General features: G+C 51.7%; 1 long non-coding RNA gene across 1 annotated transcript; it reads left to right on the top strand.

The window, feature by feature from the left end:
* Positions 1-11,556: 11,556 nt before the first annotated feature.
* On the top strand, positions 11,557-17,057 carry LOC144613158 (uncharacterized). The gene is made up of 3 exons (XR_013550462.2): positions 11,557-11,789; positions 14,720-14,861; positions 16,191-17,057. It is a non-coding gene; the product is annotated as an uncharacterized LOC144613158 (long non-coding RNA).
* Positions 17,058-20,628: the final 3,571 nt, after the last annotated feature.

Genomic DNA, 20,628 nt, shown 5'->3' with positions numbered 1-20,628 from the left:
CCGCTCCTCAACTGCTAGACTTTTGACATGCTTCGTATAAATACTAGTTCAATTCGTGTTTACTCTTTCTAAAGACCCATTTGCTAAACACTTCTCGCACTGCTGTTCGGCGGCTCAGCACTCTTACGGGCATTTCTCTGGAGAGCCAGCCAAGGAACAACCTTATTAGGGTCCTGCTTCTCAGAAGGCGCTGCTGGTGGGTGTTTTCCCCGCTCCACCCCCCCCCACCCCCACCCCCGCAGAATGACATTTCACCACACAAAACATTTGGGAACAAGTCGGGCCGGGGGAGGGTCAAGGTGCGGCAGCCTCCCTCACTGTCAGAGCCGAGGGTGCGGGCCGAGCCGAGCAGCTCTGTAATCCCACCCCGCACAGGGTCTGGAACAACATAACACAGAGCATGTGGGCTTTTCTTTGGAGAGCTGTCACATGGGTAGCAATCTGTGTGTTCTCCCATTATATAGTTTGATGTCTTGTTAGAATAGAAAGATTTCAAAATTAGCATCAACATTTGAGAAGAAATAAAATTTCTTCCATATGCTGCGTAGCTTGGGTGGCAGCAAAAAAGGCAGAGCCGAACCCCAGAATGTTCTGTGTATCGCCTCTCCCCACGGTCCATCCAAAGCTGTTTTCAGACGTGCTGCGGCCTCCACGGCGGCCTTATTTCTGCTTTCACTGCGTCTGGCTGTTCCCCACCCCCGTGGGCTCATGTGGGCCCCTGAGGCCCGGCTCTGCTGCCTCCTGCCCTTCCTGGCTCAGCCTGGCCAGGCATTGGCATCAGGGAAGGGGTGAAGGCCAGCCAGCCTCCTCTTCCTCACTCCTGGGCTCTTCCGGCCAGGAAGAGGGATGACACGGGGACGAGTGTCTTTCAGCTGGGCCACACCACATTCTCTGGACACCCTCCCACGCCCACCCTTGACTTAAACATAGAAACAGATGACCCTGACCTCTATTTCAAGGCTTCGTGGAGTCCTCCGATTAAAAGAGCAGAGATCCTCAGATAGAGACAGGCACACATTTACGGACCGCCCTTGCCCAGAAGCATTGTCTCCCGACTTGTTCGTGTTCTGGAGACACAGGTCTCTGGGCATTTTGTTATGCCCTCCTGTCCAGAAAAAAATCAGCTAAGACCTTGGCTTCTTTTTTATTTTTGTAAACTGAACCGTCTCCTGTGTCTCACCCCAGTAAACGATGTGTTTCTTGCTCACAAAAGCCCCCGTGGTAAACAACAAATTCTCACACAAAGGGGACAGCACAGAATCTTATCAGATAGGATTTTGCTTGCCCTTGAGGAAACTACCTCTTGGATCCAGGTGATCTATCTTGGAAAATTGTTAACTAGCCCCAACTGTATAAAAATTCATTCTTAATATGCCTACAGCCTTCCTCTTGGCCTTTCGTGCTATCAGAGCGTAGAAACTCCACTGCCCAGGGTTGAAGATCTGAGCTTTGGCCTTGGGCCTTCCCCATCCCCCCACTCCCCTCCTTTTTTCTTTTTTTTTTTCTTTTTTTTTGTTTTCCCAACGTTTTTTATTTATTTTTGGGACAGAGAGAGACAGAGCATGAACGGGGGAGGGGCAGAGAGAGAGGGAGACACAGAATCGGAAGCAGGCTCCAGGCTCCGAGCCATCAGCCCAGAGCCTGACTCGGGGCTCGAACTCACGGACCGTGAGATCGTGACCTGGCTGAAGTCGGACGCTTAACCGACTGCGCCACCCAGGCGCCTCTCCCCTCCTTTTTTCTTAAATAGCTTGAGACCAAGGAAAAGAAAGTAACTTTGATATTCATAAAAATGAATTTATATTATTTATTTTATTAATAGATGGAAGTAGAAAAATAAATCATTTTCTTAACATACACAGAAACAATAGACAACATTCAACATCAGTGCCTTGTGAATAATTATTGGCAAACTTGAAATAGAAAGGACCTTCTTTCCCTGGACCCTTTGTCATTGGCACGGATGAGTTTATCGAACCAGATGTTGGACACCTTGAAGCCTTTGGGAGTCTGGGGTCCGGAAAGTGTCAGTGGGAGAGGGGAGGGGGACAGGAATAGGACAGGCCCGTGGGGACAGAGGCCTCCAGGAGGAATGAAGCCAGGGGGCTCCCCGAGGGCTCGTGGGCATCTTAGAGCATCTGTGGGGTGCTGACGAGCGGGACGGTCCTCCCTTCCTCTCTCTCCCTCCCCTGCCTTCCCCTCCTGAATCTCCAGCTCCTGTCCCAGCTAGTCAGGCAGGAAGGAAGTGTGGAAACAGTCTTAAGCCCATCCTTCTTTCCTGTCCTCGGAATTAGCCGGACCCAGGAGGCAAGGCAGAATGGACTTCGGTTTCTCTCTCACGTAGCAGTCCAGAGGTGGGAGTGTCCGGGCGAGCGGGCTCGCTTGCTGAGGCCATCCCTAGACCCGGGTTCCTTCTCTTGCTGCTCTGCTGTCCCCTGGCTGTGGTCACATCTGGCCACAGGGTCACATCTGCATTGTAGCCTGTGAGAAGAGGGGTTGGGCGGGGGGGGGGGGGGGGGGCGGGGCAGCAAGGCCACCAGCTTCTCTTTGAAGCCATGTCACCGAGGAGTTGCACGTAGCACTCCTGCTCACAACCCAGTGACCGGGGCTTAGGCGACACTGCCACACGCCGACTCTAGGGAGACCAGGAAATCTAGTCTGTAGCTGGGCAGCCCTGTGCCCTGCTCAAACCCCGGCCGAAAGAAAGAATACGAGAATGGGTACTGGGAGATAGCCGGCAGTCTTCGCCACAGCAGTCCTCCTGGGATGAGGCGAACAACGAGCCCAGAACATCGAGTCCTGGGCTCCTGCGCTGTTTCCGGTGCTCGTGTCTTCCAGCTACTGAGTCTGCATTAGCCCCTTGTCCCCACACATCCCGAGTCGGGGGACTGGCCTTCTACCTTGGCTTCTATTCCAGATGGCCTAGTAGAGCTGTGGACGCTCCTCCCGGCTGCCGACCACCCGCCTGAGCTTCGAGGATCAGCGGCTTTGGCCCTGCCGGGCACCTGCAGGGGTGGCCCTGCTCAAGCAGCCTGAGTCTTCAGAGGCCACAGAACCCCGTCCCCCGCCCACCTGTCATTGTCCACCCCCTCCCTGCAGGTCAGGCTCAGTCCTTCTCCCTCTGCCCCTCCTCAGATGGGCACAGGCGATGGGGAACCTCGAGGCGGGGGGGGGGGGGGGGTGGTGGAAGGTAACAAAGGAGAAGTACCTGAGGGAGCGGGCTGGAGGTGAGCCCTGAGCCCTGAGCCCTGAAGCACTCTGTCCCCTTCACTCCTCTGCCGGTGCCGGAGGGGGCTGTTGTGACATGTGCCCCCCACCCCCCTCCCCAGTTCCTGTGCCGAAGTCCTAACACCGACACATCAGAATGAGACTGTACTTGAGTTTGGGTAACCGGGGGTAGGAGTTCCCACTGCTCGCTTGTCAAGTGCGCGCTCCCCGACCCTGCATGCTGCCTGGGCCGGGCGAGGGCCTCAGACTCGGTAGCAGAACGGAGGGGCCGAAAGAGACCTCAGGCTCCTCGGTCCTGGCAAGGTCCCAGGGTGCTGTCTACCGCCTTGCGTTCCGGAGCTGCCTGCAGGTGTGACGGGGGGAAGGGGGGGTGCTGTAGGGCTCAGCCGAGGCTGCCCCTCCCCTCCCCTTTATTCTCAGAGACTCCAGTTTTCTCTTAATGCATAGTTCACTTACCAAAAAGAATCCAAAAGACTCCAACGGAGCTGGAGTCACACAGGGGGTTGGAAGTCTCAGAAACAGAGTCCAGCTCTCCCGAGTCACAGCCCAGGGGTCTTCCCATCTCACAGTGACGTCTGTCCCAATGGGGGAGGAGGGGAAGGGGTAGGTGTCTGAGCACCTGTGGACCAGGAGAGGGGCCCTGTCCCAGGATCCCAGGGCGTCGGGCCTGGAGGAGCTCAGGGGGCTTGGGAGGAGGGGAGCAGTGAGATCTACAACAGGGGACAGGAATTCCGGCTCGGCCCTCCCTGGGACATCCAGATTGTACTCTCCCTCCCTGTGGTGCAGGCAGGGCACTGGGAGAGGTAGTGAGGAGAAGTCAGTAAGTGAACTGTTGTAGGTGTTAAAGGGGAGCGAGTAGGAAGTCTTAGAGTAGTGGTCTTCCTCGATGCTTCTCAAACTCGCCATGCAGATTCTGACTCACTAGGTCTGATGGAGCCTAATGTGGGATTTCTAACAAGCTCTCGGGGCTGTACACGCTGTGATGGGATCTGTGATTTTATGTGCCAACTTGGCTGGGCCCTGTACTCAGGTAGTGGGTCAAACACTACCCTGGATGTTTCCGCGAGGGCATTTTTCAGATGAGATTGCTATTTAAATCGGTAGACTTTGAGAAAAGCAGATGCCGCTCCATAGTGTAGGTGGGCCTGATCCAATCAGTTGAAGGCCTTAAGAGAACAAAAACTGACCTCCCCCTAAAAAGAGGGATTTCTGCCAGCATGGCCTTTGGACTCGAACTGCAACTCTTTCCTGGGTCTCTAGCTACTGGCCTGCCCTGCAGATTTTGGACTTTACCAAGTCTCCACAGCCATGTCAGCCAATTCCTTAAGATAATCTCTCTCCCTCTCTCTCACTGTGAGATTTTGACAAGATATCCCAAACCTTTGCTTCCTTCTCTGTAAAGTGGAGATTACGCATTTAGCACAGTGCCTGGCACTACTTAGGAAACTCTTAATAAATTAGAAAAATAACCTTGGGGCGCCTGGGTGGCTCAGTCAGTTGAGCGTCCGACTTCAGCTCAGGTCATGATCTCACTGTTTGTGGGTTCGAGCCCCACATCGGGCTCTGTGCTGACAGCTCGGAGCCTGGAGCCTGCTTCGGATTCTCCGTCTCCCTCTCTCTCTGCCCCTCCCCAGCTCATGTTCTGTCTCTCTCTGTCTCAAAAATAAAATAAACATTAAAAAAATTTTTTTAAAGAAAAATAACCTTTATCCACACCGTGATGATTATCACCATAGTACTGGGAGAAACTGTAAGAAGTCTTGTCTTCTCTGTCCTTAGGAAATCTTGTCTCCACCTCTTCTAAGCAGTAAAAAAACTTCCTCTTTTCTTAGAAATCTCAAGGAAGCGAGATTGTACAGACCTTTTCCAGAAACCCAGCATCTTTCAACTAAATCCCTCCGATTGTGTTTTGAACCCGGCGTCCTGTCCTGGAGGCAGCCCTTCCTGGCACGTGAGGGGACCAGCCCTCTTTCCCTGCCACGCGTGAGTCCCTAGCCTGTCTGCTCAGTCCTGGTGGCCTCACTTCCCGCCTCTCTCCTCACTGCCTGGCAGGAAGAAGAAAGCAGCAAAGCGTTTTCCAGTCGGGACATGCCTGCCATCGGCTCTCTCCCTGGTAACAGTCAGTGTTCTCTTCTTGTTTTAATTGGCATCAATCTGTTTATTATCAGCGTGGTTCTTTGGAGAAAGCCCAGAAAAATCATTTCCTATCTGAACAGCAAAGAGTGCTGAGCTCCTCTCTGCTTTGTTGACGATCTTTAGGACTAATTTAGACTTCTGGCTCCTTCCGCCCCACGGGCAGGTGGGTTTGCTGAATTAGTATCGTGTACAGAGGCCTTGACTCGTATCAGGAAAAAGGTTCCGCAGCACTAAGGGTAGCCCCAGGAATTTTGCATAAAAGGGACTTAGAGACAGGAATTTGTCGTGGTGGGGCGGGGGTGGGGGGGGTGGGGAAGGGGGGAAGGTACTAGAATTGTCCTACACCTGTGTCTGTAGACCAACCACCCTGCTTTTACTCAGATGCTATATTCTAGAGCATCGAGGCAACAAACCTGACACTGAGCCAAATCTGGCCCACCACGTGCCTTTGTAAATAAAGTTTTATTGGAACACGGCCCCATGCCCATCCATTTACCTATTGTTTATAGCTGCTTTGGGGCGACAGGGGCAGATTTGAGTAGTTGTGACAGAGACTGTGACCTGTATACATCAGCCTAAAAATACTTATGGCAGGAAAAGCGTGCCCACCCCTAACAATGACACAGCAATGTCGCTAACAATGTTTACATAGACTTGAGAATACATCCTGTGCACATTTCAAATACTATCTGTATCTGGGGACGTCTGGGTGGGTGAGAGAATGAGGACGTGGCAGGGAGAGGACCAGACAGTTTCCCTAAGCTACCAGTTTGTGCCGCGATGGTCTAGACGCTCGCCTCTAGGCCCAGGATTTGACTCTGCAGAATGCCAGCCCCGAGGTTCTGGCTTCTGCTCTGCGTTGAAGTCCAGCCTCTGCCCAGAGCTCCTACTCGCAATCTTTCAGGCCACAGGACCCACAGAAGATGGCATTATTTATAAAAGGGTGAGGCCGCTCCCGGTGAAAATGCCACGTGTAGAGGCCATGACGTTCCAGGCCCCGTGCAGGCCCCCAGGACTGAGGCCTCGGCCTGTGCACGCGGGAAAACCCATTCACTGCCTGGAAGTCACTGCCTCCCTAGAGGTGAGCTTTCACGTGGTGAGAGCTCTTTGGATCTGTTAATCCAGGGGGTGGAGGAGAATGGGCCACAGTTTCCCGCCTGCTGCTCTGGGATCTCCTGCCCACTAGAGCTCCAAAATGGGCTGACCGGACCACCTTAATAAGGACCTGGTGGAACATTCTAGACCCGGGAGTGAGTTCGCCAGTGTTTTCTCCTCCCTTTCATTAAAGCCTAATTGAAGTTCTGACAGTAGGCGGGATCGGTACGATATCCCTGTTTCGTAACCGGGGAATTGGAACCTCAGAGAACTGAAGCTGGTCTCTTATGGGGCCCAGGCTGGCCGAAGGGGTGCGGCATGTCCTGGTAGGGTGGTGTACTGGGCCGTGGCGTAAATCCTGCCACTGTCCTGCTGGGGCGCGGTGGGGAAGCCAGTGCAGGGTCCCGTGCACACGGGTGCAACTGTGCATGACTCGCAGGAGGACGGACGGGGACGGTGCCCAAGGGACGCTCTCAGAAAGGGAGGTCAGGGTATCTGGCCTCTCCCGCTTGCCTGCCACGGCCTGAAACCTGGCTCTGCCGCTCACCTGTTGCGGGGTCTGAGAGTCGGTTCCTAAACCTCTAGGGGGGGGCCCCCCTTTCCTTATGCATGGACTGAAAAGGCATCGTGGGCAGAGCGTGGGAGCAGACCTGGTGCAGGGAGAGCTGGGGGCGTCTCACCGTGACGCTTGGACTCTTAAGAGCGGCATGCTGGGAGTCCTAAGCACGCCCACCCCCATCACCCACACACAACTAAAAACAAACATAACACGAAACCATATGTTTCCAAAAATCCAAAACATTCTGAGGTTTTGCTCCTGATGCCTATGTCAAAAAAAAAAAAAAATCTTTGAATGTAAATCATCAAACTCTTAAGAGATGAAAAGTGCTAGGGTCACTTCGCTACCTCCGGCAAGTGACGGAGGCCATGCACTACCGGCCTTCAGGACGGTTGTGGGGACGAGGCTGGTGACCCACGGGAGAGAATCTCTGCCCGGATAGGGGATTTGGAAGAGGTGGGTGTCCTTCGATCCCACCAGCCAGAGCAGACTCGGTTAAGGCAGAGCCGACCTGTGGCTGAGGACCGTTTTGCCGAGAAAGAAATCTCCAAACAGAAGCACTGGGAAAGCACAGGAAGTCTAACATAAGTCCTTGCCAGAAGCCTTGGGCCAACATCTCCACCAAATCCGTCTTTCGGAGTTCTGACCACAAGTGCCACCAGACTCCTATTTGGTACTGCAGCTGTTGATTGGAAAGGGTTGTGATCGAAACTATACTTATCTATGTAAGAAATTCTCGAGTCTTTCTGTGGCATTAAGGAGGTAGGCAAGGGGGTGCCTGGGTGGCTCAGTCGGTTAAGCGGCCGACTTGTGGCTCAGGTCATGATCTCACAGCCCCGCGTCGGGCTCTGTGCTGACAGCTCAGAGCCTGGACTCTGCTTCAGATTCTGTGTCTCCTTTTCTCTCTGCCCCTCCTCTGCTCACACTCTGTCTCTCTCAAAATTAAATAAACATTAAAAATTTAAAAAAAAAGGGGGGGGGGCGCCTGGGTGGCCCAGTTGGCTCAGGTCGTGATCTCATAGCTTGTGGGTTCGAGCCCCGCATCAGGCTCTGTGCTGATGGCTCAGAGCCTGGAGCCTGCTTCAGATTCTGTGTCTCCCTCTCTCTGTGCCCTTCCCCCACTCATGCTCTGTCTCTCTCTGTCTCAAAAACAAATAAACATTAAAAAACATTAAAAGAAAAATAAAATAAAATAAAAAAGTAAACAAAAGAAGAGGTAGGTAAGGCTTGCCCGCTCTGTGCACGTGTGTCTCGTACGTGTGTTTATGAAAGTGAGTCAGAACGCAGGGCCACCCCCTCCAGGCTCCCATGACAACAGGCTCAGTGTTGTCAGACCATCGCTCTGGGTCTTTCTGCCTTGAAGAACATGGTCACAGTAGGGTTCAGCTCGGAGAAAGCAGAGACATGCTGAAGATCGTGTTCTTCCAAGGAAGACTTAGAAGATAAGGCACACAGTGAGGCCACAAACTGGGTGCAGCAGGGACAAGACAGTCTCCTACTATGACACAGATTAGAGGAATGTGGTGGCCTTTCCCCTCCCCTCCACCCCATCTGAAGGGCAGCGAGATTAGGTGGGGCCCCAGCACCAGGTGAGAACGCCGTGAGCACCCAGTGGCTTTGTTACGGAGCGAAGGCTGGATGGCCTAAGGGTGAGGTCACAAGATCTGGATGGTCAGGCCCGTGGCATGCCTCCAATGTTGCAAAATGATGTCAAAAGCAAGTCTGCACACCCCACAGAGCACCACTTCCCCCAACCCAGCCTCACTTTCGACGTTCTTTTCACGAAGAGGGCTTGTGAGCCAAGGAAAGAGTGTGGCTGGGTGTGGGGTGGTGGTGTCCCTCCGGTTGTTGGATGCTCACAAGTCTTCTCACGGACATTTACCCAATTACCACTTAAGACTGAACCCGCTGGGTCGTTGGTCCTCGGCTTTGCAAGCCCTCGGGGGGCTCCCAGGCTTCTGTCTCACCCTTCGAGTACATCCGCTTTAGGGCTGGCAGAAGAAACTCAAGACCCATAGGCCATAGCCAGGTCTCAAACAGCAGTGGCCTTGCTGAAATCAATTTCCCGGTGACAGATGAAGTGTGGACTCCATTCATCACGGCTTCCCACAGGCTCGTCTCGCATGGCACTTTGCGGCCAGCCGGTGCTCGCTAAGCCGATCTCTCTAGAAAATCACGAAGAGATGCCAGAGGAGAGGCAGAAAAAGGCCAACTCCCAGATTTTAAATTCCCTGCCCCTTATGGAGCCAGGATCCTTGGGAACACCTATCTGGGTGCTTCTGTCAGTCTGCCAGTTGGCTTGTCTGTCTGTCCATCTCTCACACATACACGCACCCACATACACACACAGTCTTTAAAAATCCCTTTCTCTCTGTTTTCCTTTTTCTAAGCCTCTTTATTTAGCACACTTAAAATACTGAAAACACCGTCTCTTCTACGTGTGGGTCCACATCAAATTTACTTCCAGGTTTTGTGTAATTTGGAAAGGGAAGAGGAAAGAAAAGGTATCCTGGAACGGCCTTCTTCTGTGGATTCATTGACTGATGCATTGAATCACTCGAAGAAACGACCATGTGTCACACACATGCCTTGCTCGTGCCGAAAGGTGAGGTGATAAATGAGATGGGCTGCGTGGTCTAGCCTGGCCCTCGTGGAGTTGGGTGTCCCACAGAAAGCCATCAGCATTTGGAGGAAGTCCTCCTGCTATCACAGACGCCAGCCTCACCCAGGGCCTTGATGCTCTCTCACTCTTTCATCCTCAGGGTCCCGGCAGAATCCCCGGTGGTCCCTGTGTTTCTTCTCCACGGCCCCATGCCCAAAGCCTCGTGGCTGGGCCATGGTTCCCTTCTCTGCTTCCCAGCTCTTCGTGTCATTGGTCAGCCCGGTAACTGCCCTTCCAACATGACTGACCTCAAGGATCACCGCTGACCACTCAGCTGAAATAATCGTATCTATCCTGACCATCCTTAGGGAGAGGTGCCCTCTCAACTGAGATTTCTAGTACATTTATAGAGAATTATAGCTTAAAGCCCTTTATCCCTGTCATACTGCTTGGCTTAGGCAGTGGTTTGGTACCATTTTAAAACTCAACACAGAAGCTGGGAGAGGTTGAATGAACTGCCCAAGTCCACGGAGCTCATAAAGGGCAGGGTCAGGCATCAAACCCAGATCTCTGACTCGCACCTGCCTTTTCCGCTGTGACGCATTGGATCGTGGGGTGACCAGGGAAGCATGCTCAGAAAGCTGTGGAGGGCAAATCAAACCCCAGGTACTAGGCTGCTTCCCCGTTTATAGTTGCGTAGGGATTTTTAGGGCCTCAACCCAAGGTCTCTGGTAGACTTTTTGACACCTCAAATGCCCCATATGTGATAGTTATGCCCTTTGCTGGGTGTTAACAATGATTTATTCAGGTATGCCTTCTTCAGTAGGCGGGGAGGGCCCTGGAGGTGGGAGATACAGAATATGTAGGGGATGTGGGGCCCGGATCAGGAGTAGGGGTGATGCGCGAAGGGACCCAATCAGGTTTAATCCCAAGCCCTTGGATATGGAATTACTAATAATATGAAGGCAGAATACATTTGGTTGAGCCAGGGAGCCCCTGGCATCTCAGTTTTCAGGAGGCCCAAGGTGTTTCTGACACCCTGTAGGGCTGACAACTCCGACCTGGCCTGCACCTCAGAGCTGACCTCTGGTTTGCTCTGTCACCACCTGCCCTGAAGATGCCTTCCTCTCTGGGGTCAGCTGAGCCTACCCATTTTGAGTCACTTTGGCAGCCTTCGGCTTTCTCAATGATAGAGAGAACAGAAGTCGGGATCACTGGCCTCTTTCTCCGGGCCTCCGCCTCCTGGCTTCCTCCTCAAGGTTGCCTCTGCTCGCCTCTCACCAGCTCTCTCTGCTCTGCATTTCTCTTTCTGTCCCGTCTGAGGCTTCCTCTCCCTGAATCTCTCTTCCTCTTCCTTCAGTCCCCTTTCCTCATTCACTGCCCATAAGATGAATTTGATGCGCAGTAAGAATTACTTGGCAGTGTTCGGTAAGCCAAAGCTTGTTTATTTAACTACTCGTGGAACTTAACATCTTCTACCCTTCTCTACCAAGTTGAGATCCCCACGTTCAAATTAACCCCAGGGGCTCTGTCTGGATTCTGTTTCAGGTAGGTCGGAGACCTTAAACGCTCGCCCTTCTTGCATGAGCCCAGGGCAATGAGGGTGTGGATCCGGGCAGGTCCTTGCTCTAGGCTTTTCTGCTTGGCTCTCACTAAGCAGATTTTATTCTTGATATTTGAGTTTACGTCCCCGTAAAATGCAGTCTTCTCTCAAGGAGATGCAGCGAGGTGCCTGCCTGGCCCTGAGCGGGGCACCTGGCAGGACACAAAAGTAACGAGATCCCTGGCGTTCTGGGAGTAATAATACCAGCCCTGGCATACTGGGAGGCTGGTTCAGAGAACTCGGCTTCATTTCCACAGAAGAAAACAAGACACAAAGGATAGCTTTGTGCCCTTGCCCATTCCGCTGAGCAACAGGACACAGTCTTGGCTGAGAGCCAGCCTTGGAAAGGGCGAGAGGCTTGCACGATCAGCCTGGCGTGGTTACAAGGTGCCTCCTCATTAATTTCTTCCGTTGTCACTGTGTGTGAGCATGCGTAGCGTCAGGAAGGAGGGAGCAAGCATTAGGAGCCCTTGACAGAAGCCTCTTTTCCCTCCCAGGTCTGGTGAGGGGTGGGGAGCCTTGCAGGAAATGAGGACATGATCAAAGGTGGACAATTATGCAAATAGGTAAATGGTTTTGTGAAGACTTCTTAATGACATAGGAAATGTTTAAGACGTGAACTCTGTGGCCACAACGGTCCTGGGTGTGTGTGGGGGGTGGGGGGGAGGTACGGGGTGTCCAGTGTTGGGATCGCATTTGTCTCTGAGAGTCTGGTGACCTTGTGGGCGGACTGAGCACTGAAAAGCATCCTGGGAGGGCAGTCGGCCCAAAGGAAGAGAGCTGTGCATGGCCAGTGACAAGGGCCTGGAGGAAGGGGTGTGGACCTTTGCTTTGGCCCTGTCCTCGTGGATTTCCATCTGTGTCCTGAGAGTGCCAGCTGGGAACACCCAGGAGAGAGCTTTGCACTCGGAGCTCCATGGGGTGGTGGGTGGGATGGGCCAAGTGCGTGTCCATCCGAGCACAGACGAGAAGGGAGCAGGTGGGCCCCCCTACTTTGCCCTCTCCTGCAGAGGGCTCCAGGAAGAAGGGCAGGGCACCTAATGGGACCAGCACTGTCCTGGGGAGTACTGTCCCCCATCTAGGTGGCTTCTGTCCTGAAATAACTGTGGCTGTTATTTTTTGTTTTCTGATGCTTTGACATCTGGGGCCCTTGTGGACCCCGGAAAGACTACGCCTCTCAGGGCTCACCGATTCCCAAAGATGGTCAACACCTGACCCAGAGCTCCTGCTCTTCAAATGCAGAGCGACCAATGCAGAGCTCATCCCAGACCCACCCCCCTAGATCCCTCCCTTGCTCTGGACCACTATCCACCTGCCCTCCCTGCCTAGGGCCAGGTACCGGACAACAAGGGACGTTCTGTCCAACAGGGGACATGCCGTAGGACCCTGAAAGCCTTCGAGCTAGCCAGCCCTCAGCCTGTGTGCCCTGTTTCTGCAGAAACCACAGGAAAGGCTCTTGCCCACATGTCCTCTGGTTCCATCTCCCTCCCGACCCACCCTGATGCCTCCCTGCGTGCTCCGCCGCCCATGACGCGATGTGCCCCTTTCTCCCGAAACCCGTCCCGTGAGCCCCAAACTCTCCTCTCCCTGGCGGTCATCTCCTGATCTGTTGGCCTTACTGTATCTCAAAGAAGGCCTGGGCCTGGCCCGAGCAGGCGGTGGGAGGGAGCAGAAAACATGTGCAGAAGTCAGCAGGGAGCACACACAGATGCTGCCAGAGGGCCGCCCGGCAGGGCCGGGCGATCTTTTCTGCTTCTTTCTACGTACCCATCTTTTCCGAAGGTCAACGGGGAACACGCTGTACTTGGATGATGGGGGGAAGGCTTGGTTCTGTTTCTGCTTGTTTTTCAGGTGGCCTCGGTCTCTGCAGAGGCAAGACGAAACGACGGGAGGGTGCGTGCTCTGCCGGGACCATCTCTGCCGGCTTTGGTCTCTATGAGAAGCAGCAAACCGGAACCTCTGCCCCCCGGGAGGGGGGCAGGAACCCGCCCCACTGTGCCACCTGATGATCCGGCCCCCCAGCTGGAGAGACTTTCACTCTAAGTTCAGCGGGAAACCACATGTGTTGCTGGAACAGCCTCACGGCCAAGTCCAGGGATGCTGGTGGGACAGCTGTGTCCAATTAGCAGGGCTGGGCAGGCCCACCCCACACAGCTGCAGGACAGCAGCCCGAGGGGCTGGAAAGGCAGGGGAGGGAGTGCTGTGCGTTCCCAGGCTTGAAGCATGGGGACGAAGACCAGGATGGGTCCCAGGCAGACCGTCCTCGTGGCTGCGGTGGAAGGCACCCAGCCTTGGCACCGACAGATGGGCAGCCTTGCACAGTGACCCCGACCGGCTGATGGGCCTGGGCGCATCGTTCAACCTCGCCAGGTGTCAGTTTACCACCGGTGCGAGGCGGCTGTGGCGCACGGGTGACATTTTCAGATCCCGACTTGCGCGAAGGTTCCTCCCCCCATCCCCTCCCCCCACCCCCGACTCCAGGAACGACCGGGCTGCGAGCCCCGTGCCCTCAGTGCGGCACCGAAGGGGAGGAAGAAGACGCGGGCTTAAAGCCTTCTGATTCTTCTTTCCGAACACCGAGGCCTCAGAAAGGGAGAGGATCCGTGGGTATAAACAAAACATGGCTGGTAAAAATGGAGAGGGACAGTGGGGTCCCTCACCCTGGACAGCTACCCCTGGGCTTTGGGGGGGCGAGGAAGACCAGGGAGAGGAAGAGGAGCACCAAGAGAAAGAAGAAGAGGAGAAAAAAGGAGGAGGAAGGACAAGAGAGTTTGGGGCCCCCGAGAACCCCTTCTCTCTGAAGTCCAGCCCGGAGCCAGCCAGACCCCAGGCAGAAATGGCAGCCAGCAACCGGGGTGCAGAGGCCGGCATCTGGACCTTGTGTGCAACCTTGGCCTGGAAACCCCTGGCCTGCCTTCCGTTAGGGGCTGGGTGGGCTCGGGAGGCCCCCCTGTGAAACACGCACAAAGGGAGCATGTGACGTCGGCACCCGGTGGGCCTGTGCTGGGCTGTCCAGCCCTGTCAGCAGTCGCGATGGAAGAGGCTGACTTTTAGGTAGAATTAACTTAAAATGTTCACGATCTGGTGAGATAAGAGTAGGGTGTCCTTCTGCACACATTAGACTAGAACTTTCCATTCTCCCCCCACCCAGACTCGGGTAAGCTCCGTTCTACCTTCCGTTTCTATGGAATTGACTATTCGGGGTACCTCGTGCGGGTGTAATTATTGCCGTATTTGTCCTTTTGTGGCCGGCTTACTTCGCTCGGCGTAATGTCTTCAAGGTTCTTCCGTGTTGAGGCACGTGTCAGGGTCTCCTTTTTTCTTAAAGCTGAATAATGCCCCACCCGGTGTGTATATCACATTTTGTTCATCCATTCCATTGCTCGATGGGCAATTGGGTCATTTCCACCTTTGGGCTACCGTGAATTACGTTGCTGTGAACATGGATGGACAAATAGCTGTTTGAGCCCCTGCTTTCGATTCTTTTGAATTTTAGGAGTCGAAGTGCTGGATCACATGGAAGGTTTATGTTCACCTTTTCCAGGAACTGCCCAACTGGTTTCCACAGGGGCTGCACCATTTTGCATTCCCATAAGCAATGCAAGAGGGTTCCATTTTCTCCACATGCTCATCAACAGGTATCATGTATCACTTGTTATTTTTCTTCCCTTCCCTTCCCTTCCCTTCCCTTCCCTCCCCTCCCCTCCCCTCCCCTCCCCTCCCCTCCCCTCCCTTCCCATCTTTTCTTTTTACATAATGGCCATCCTAACAAATGTGAGCGGGTATTTCATTGTGGTTTGATTTGCACTTTCCTAATGGCTAGTGATGTTGAGTATCTTTTCACAGGCTTACTGGAGAAATGTTTGTTCAAGTCCTTCACCCATTTTTAGATTGGGTTGTTTGCTGTCGAGTCCCAAGACTTCTTTATATATTCTGGATAGTAATCCCTTATCAGATACATGATTTCCAAACGTTTTCTCCCATTCTTTGGGCTTTTGTTTCCCTCTCGTGATAGTGTCCTTTGTTGCAAAAGTTTTGAGGAAGTCTTATTTTTATATGTTTTCTTTTGAAGCTTGTGCTTTTTATGTCGTTTCTAAGAAATCATTGCCAAAACCAATGTCATGAAGATTGCCTTCTATGTTCCCTTCTAAGAGTGTTATAGTTTTAGGGGTGCCTGGGTGGCTCAGCCAGTTAAGTGTCTGACTCTTGATTTTGGTTCAGGTCATTATCAGTTTGATAATTGATGAGATGGAACCTCACGTCGGGCTCTGCGCTGGTGGCGAGGAGCCTGCTTGGGATTTTGGGATTCTCTCTCCCTCTCCCTCTCTCTCTGCCTCTTCCCTGCTCACGCTCTCTCTCTCTCTGGCTCTCTCTGAAAATAAACTTGAAAAAAAATTTTTTAATTTTAATGTTTATTTATTCTTGAGAGAGAGCGAGAGCGAGCGCACACGCATGTGGGTGCATGAGTGGCGGAGGGGCAGAGAGAGAGGGAGACAGAATCTGAAGCAGGCTCCAGGCTCCGAGCTGTCAGCACAGAGCCTGATGCAGGGCTCGAACTCACAGACTGTGAGCTGTGACTGTGAGCTGAAGGCGCCCCAAACTTGAAAAAGTTTTTAGAAAGTGTTTTATAGTTTTGGCGTTCACGTTTAGGTCTTTGACCAAGTTAGAATTATTTGAATGACCTTGGAAACTTTGCTGAGAATCCACTGACCGTATAGGCAAGGGCTTATTTCTGGGCTCTCTGTTCTACTCCATTGACCTATATGTCTGTCCCTAGGTTAGTGCCATACTGTCTTGCACTTGTTAGAGCTTTGCAGGAAGTTTTGCAATCAGGAAGTAGGAGAGCTCCACATTTGTTCTTTTTCTAGATTGTTTGGCTATCTGGGGCTCCTTAAACTTTAACATGAATTGTATCATATTAACAAAATCCTTCATGATGTGTTAACATTCTATCGTCTTTATTTCAGTTGAAACCTCTTCAATTTACCATGGGATGCAGAGAATAAACACATGAGCCCTTGGGCAGGTTGCCACGCATCCTGAGACTTTCTGCAAGGGCCGTGTCCTCCGGATTGAGTGCCTGACCAGACTTCATGCTGAGGCCTTCATTGAGATGCGTAAGGAGGGTGGTTGTAAAGGGGCCCAGAGTGCTTCTAGAAAACAACAATGAACAAACTATGGTGAAGGATGCTTCTCCTTTTCCTGGGAAACTTTACCCAAAGCCATTTTAAATCCTCTACAGCTAACTTATCAATGTGATGGAAATTTCTATTTTATTGTTATTACTATTAATTTTATTTTATTTTGTTTTACCTGTGTGTGTGTGTGTGTGTGTGTGTGCACGTGCTACAGAGAAGGCAGAGGGAGATTGATTCTTTTTCTTTCCCTAAAGTGGCACAGAAGTGTCTACCTCTCTTCCCTTCAAAGGAGCCACCCCCTTTACCTCCTACTGTAATACATTCAGGGACCTGGCCTCATTATTCCTTCCAAGGAGCTTCAAATTTGATGAATTCCTTCTGAAACCCTTTACAACCCCCTGTGGAGCAGGCCATCCCATACCCACCCATCCCTTTGTTGGCTCTGGAGTTAACTCTCTGCTTGGGATTGGACAGCCAATTAATAGCAAAGCTGGAGGAAGAACAGAGCTTGGGGGATTCCTGTTTGTTCCAGGGCTACCTGAGTCCAAGCTACTTAAACTCTTGCTGTGGCCCAGGATGGTGTTCAGGGCCCTCCTCTTTAACACTTGGGCACGGAATTCTGAGAATGTGGCAATGGAGGCGTGGAGGGGAAGCCAGGCAGGTGGGCCCCACCTTCCCATCATCCCTCTTTTCAGTGCCCAGTCTGCTGCTGAGAAACGACTTGGGGGCTTTTGAACATGAATTTTATTTTATTTTATTTTTATTTTTTTATTTAAAAGAATTTTTTTTAATGTTTACTTTTGAGAGACAGAGAGAGACAGACAGACGGTGCGAGCGGGAGAGGGGTGGAGAGAGAGGGAGACCCAGAATCGGAAGCAGGCTCCAGGCTCCGAGCCATCAGCACAGAGCCTGACGCGGGCCTCGAACCCACGAACCGTGAGATCATGACCTGAGCCGAAGCCGGACGCTTAACCAACAGAGCCACGCAGGCGCCCCTGAAAATGAATTTTAGACTGAAGAATTGCGACGAGAACATGAGACAGAAGAAGGGGCAAGAGAAGAAGACCGCTCTTCACAGCTGACTCCTTTTCCCCCAACCTGGCTCTGCAAGACGACGAGTTCGAGGGATGTTTGATGTCACACTTGGCTCTGTGGCCTGAAAATTAGAAACAGATACAGAGAGGGTGTGTAAACCATTAAGAGGACATCTGGGCCCAGTGGGGAACGACTCCCAGTGCCGCCAGATCCCATGTCCCCAGCTGATGCTGAAGCCTGGCCCGGGGGCTTCTGGCAGGACTTCTGCACCTTGGGGGACCCAGCCCCACAGGGGATCAGAAGAAGGGAAGGAAATCTCCTGGGACAACTGGTCTCCCCTACTGAAGGGTATGGTTGTTCTGACCTCCCTTCCTTTGGCAGCCGATGTTTCCCTTTGAAAAGAGAGAAACCAGAAACGCCACAGACGTAGCTTGCTCTGTATTCCAACGCACACAGTACAGTGGCCGGCTTGGCCGTGTACGTAAGATCTTTTTCCTCAGAGTCTGTGCACAGATAAGCGTGTTGGAAAATTCTAACTCCTTTGTGTGGGATGAAAGCACTCAGAAATTCAAACTGTGGTGTTCTGCTAGGAACTTATCAAGGCAAGACTCTAACTAAACACTTCACTTTGACAACAGGCCAGCAAACAGAAATACCGTATGTGAATTTCCTGCTTGTTTTGTTTTTTATCTTCGGCCTCATGGGTGGTTCCATCTATATTCGACAGCACTCCCTCTTTCTTTCGTACTCATTTAATTATGGAATTCGTAGAAACTGATTTAAAAAATATGACCCAGAGAAGAGGGCCGGTTGCATGGGCGGAAGACAGAAGGATGCTGCATTTGGCTTAGTTCTCTGCTGTCGGTGTCTTGAGATTCTTAACAATTTTTGGACAGGGGCCTCCTAATGTCATTTACTACGTTTGCAAATGATGTAGCTGGTCCTGTTAGGATATACGACTCCCCATCTCGGCTCAAATGTGCGGTGTGGTTTTAGCCAAATTTTATACTCTTTGGGTTTGTGTTCCTTCATCTAATTTTTTTCCCCAAAGGCAGTGGCTGAGTATTTATTTACTATAAATTCCCAGCCCCTAGCATGGGACACGTATAGGTGCTCAATAAATACTGTGGAGTGAATGCATTAATGTCGAATACAATCTGTTGCTGAAGATTTGAGAAAGAATGCTGAGTTACGGAAATACATTTCTTAAGAGCTATAAAGACAAGCGTACTAAATGGTCAATGTGATCAGGGTGACAACACCAGCTTTACTCATCAATTTCTCTGATAGCGTTGCTGGTAATTTACCAAATAGTGGATGAGAACAACAGAGTATCGCCTTCAGTGAATAAACCTGGGACCGATGCCAGACGTTTCATTGGATCGTATGAATTCTTCATCTTTACATGAGCATTCATGGAAAAAAAAGCCTCACAAGCTATAAAAAAAAAAAAAAAAAAAAAAAGCTCTGGATATTACATTTCAGGCCAAGGTCTAGTTCAGAGGCAATCTGGGAAAAGTATCATTTGGAAAAGCTATCTGCCTGCAGAATACTATTCCTCATTAACATTTTGGTCTTTTACTCAAGACACAGGCAGAATTCAAGCCTGGGCCTAGGAAGCAGGAGGAGTTCTTGTACGAATGTCTCTAGGCAAAAGTGTGGGCCCGGACTGGATGAAAACTAAGCAGCGGCTCCAGTAAACCTGGGAGGCGTTTGATCAGGGGCTGGGTTGGAAACTTGAAAGATACTAGCTTCAGTCTGCCTTAGACTTGTGGATTATCTTCCCTGCCTTTTCCCCTATCTCTGGGCACATCCCAGAGGCTGCCGTTAGAGTGGGCTTTACCACAGGGCTGCTGGGGGATAGAGGCACAGCTGTGCCTGAGATGTGAGCATGTAGCTCTGATCAACACGGCTGAGCTTTTAATATTCCGTACTAAGGTTAGGATATGAGGTCACAGACCACGGTAGCGACTGACCATTGGGTACCTACTATGTGCCAGGTAATGCGTTGGGTGCTTTGTGCGTATAATGTTTATTCTCCAAAGCTCCTGAAAGTATCTACTATTTTACCCATTTTAAAGGTGAGGAGAGCGAGGCTTGGATAGGTTAATTTGGCTGAGTTCATGTATTTACTAGTGGCACCACTGGGATTTGAACCCAGAACCCAGATCCCTCAGTCTCTAAAACTTAACGCTTATGCCCTTTCTCATCTACTACCTGCCTCTGGGTTTCAGACATGGCCGTGACTTGCTGAGAGAATTGGTGTGGGTGTGTTGTGGGCAATGGCTCTGAAAGTGCTTGCCGTGAGGGCATCTGCCTAAGGAAGCCACTGTCCCTCGGCCTCAGCCTCAAAATGGGACACGTGGAACAGACTGGAACTGGGTATGACGCTGGAGAGTCACTGAGCTTTGGGGTCATTTGTTACACAGAACCATGACAGCAATGGCTGATCAACACAAGCCTGGTTTCCCTCCCTAGGAAAAGAGAGCTAAGGTAACATATTGATTAATTTAATAAATACTTACTTATTGATTACTCACTCTGTGCAACGCACGGGGTTTGGTTCTGGGGAATACAGTAGTTAATGGGTCACACGCCATAGGCTTCCTCGGTTTTGCTTGCTGGGTCTTCTTTCTCTATCCAACTTTTAAAGGTTAACATGAAGGCTCCATTTTAGACCCCCTCGTGTCCCTACCGTCTCGCCTAAGCAGGCGCATCTCCGTCCACAGCTTTAATTCCACCCACGTCCGTGGAAGAGCATCCACGAAGCTCCCGCGTGGAGATCTCGTCTCCCTCGTGCTTTAAAGCATCCACAGATCTGCAGGTGATTATATACATCCACCCACAAAACAAGGCCCGAACCTTGTCCTGGAAAACTGAGGCAGTGGAAGGGAAGGTGGGCTGTGTGCTCTGATGCCCTGTGTCAAAGTTCCCACCAAACTCTGGGGCTGGTCTTTCACCTTCTTTTTAAAATTTTCGTGTCCTGCAGACTCTAACCTCCTTATCCATTTCTGGAAATCCCCTCATTCTACTTCTTTCCCAGAGGGCCCATTACAGAATTTGGCTTTGCCATTAAGTGGTGTTTGGATCCGAACAGCTGTAAGATAAAGTGGAATGTTTCAAGTTAACATTTTCTTTTGTTTCGAGATTTCATGCGTATTTTTTTCTGGTTAAAACCTCGGTCCAAAGTCCACATGTCAGATAACACATCCAAGCTGCAATCGCAGACCAG

Source organism: Panthera onca, chromosome D2 (assembly GCF_046562875.1).
Source record: "Panthera onca isolate mPanOnc1 chromosome D2, mPanOnc1 haplotype 2, whole genome shotgun sequence".
Lineage (NCBI taxonomy): Eukaryota > Metazoa > Chordata > Mammalia > Carnivora > Felidae > Panthera > Panthera onca.
Note: the sequence above shows the minus strand (reverse complement) of the source record. Positions and strands in the feature narration are given on the sequence as shown.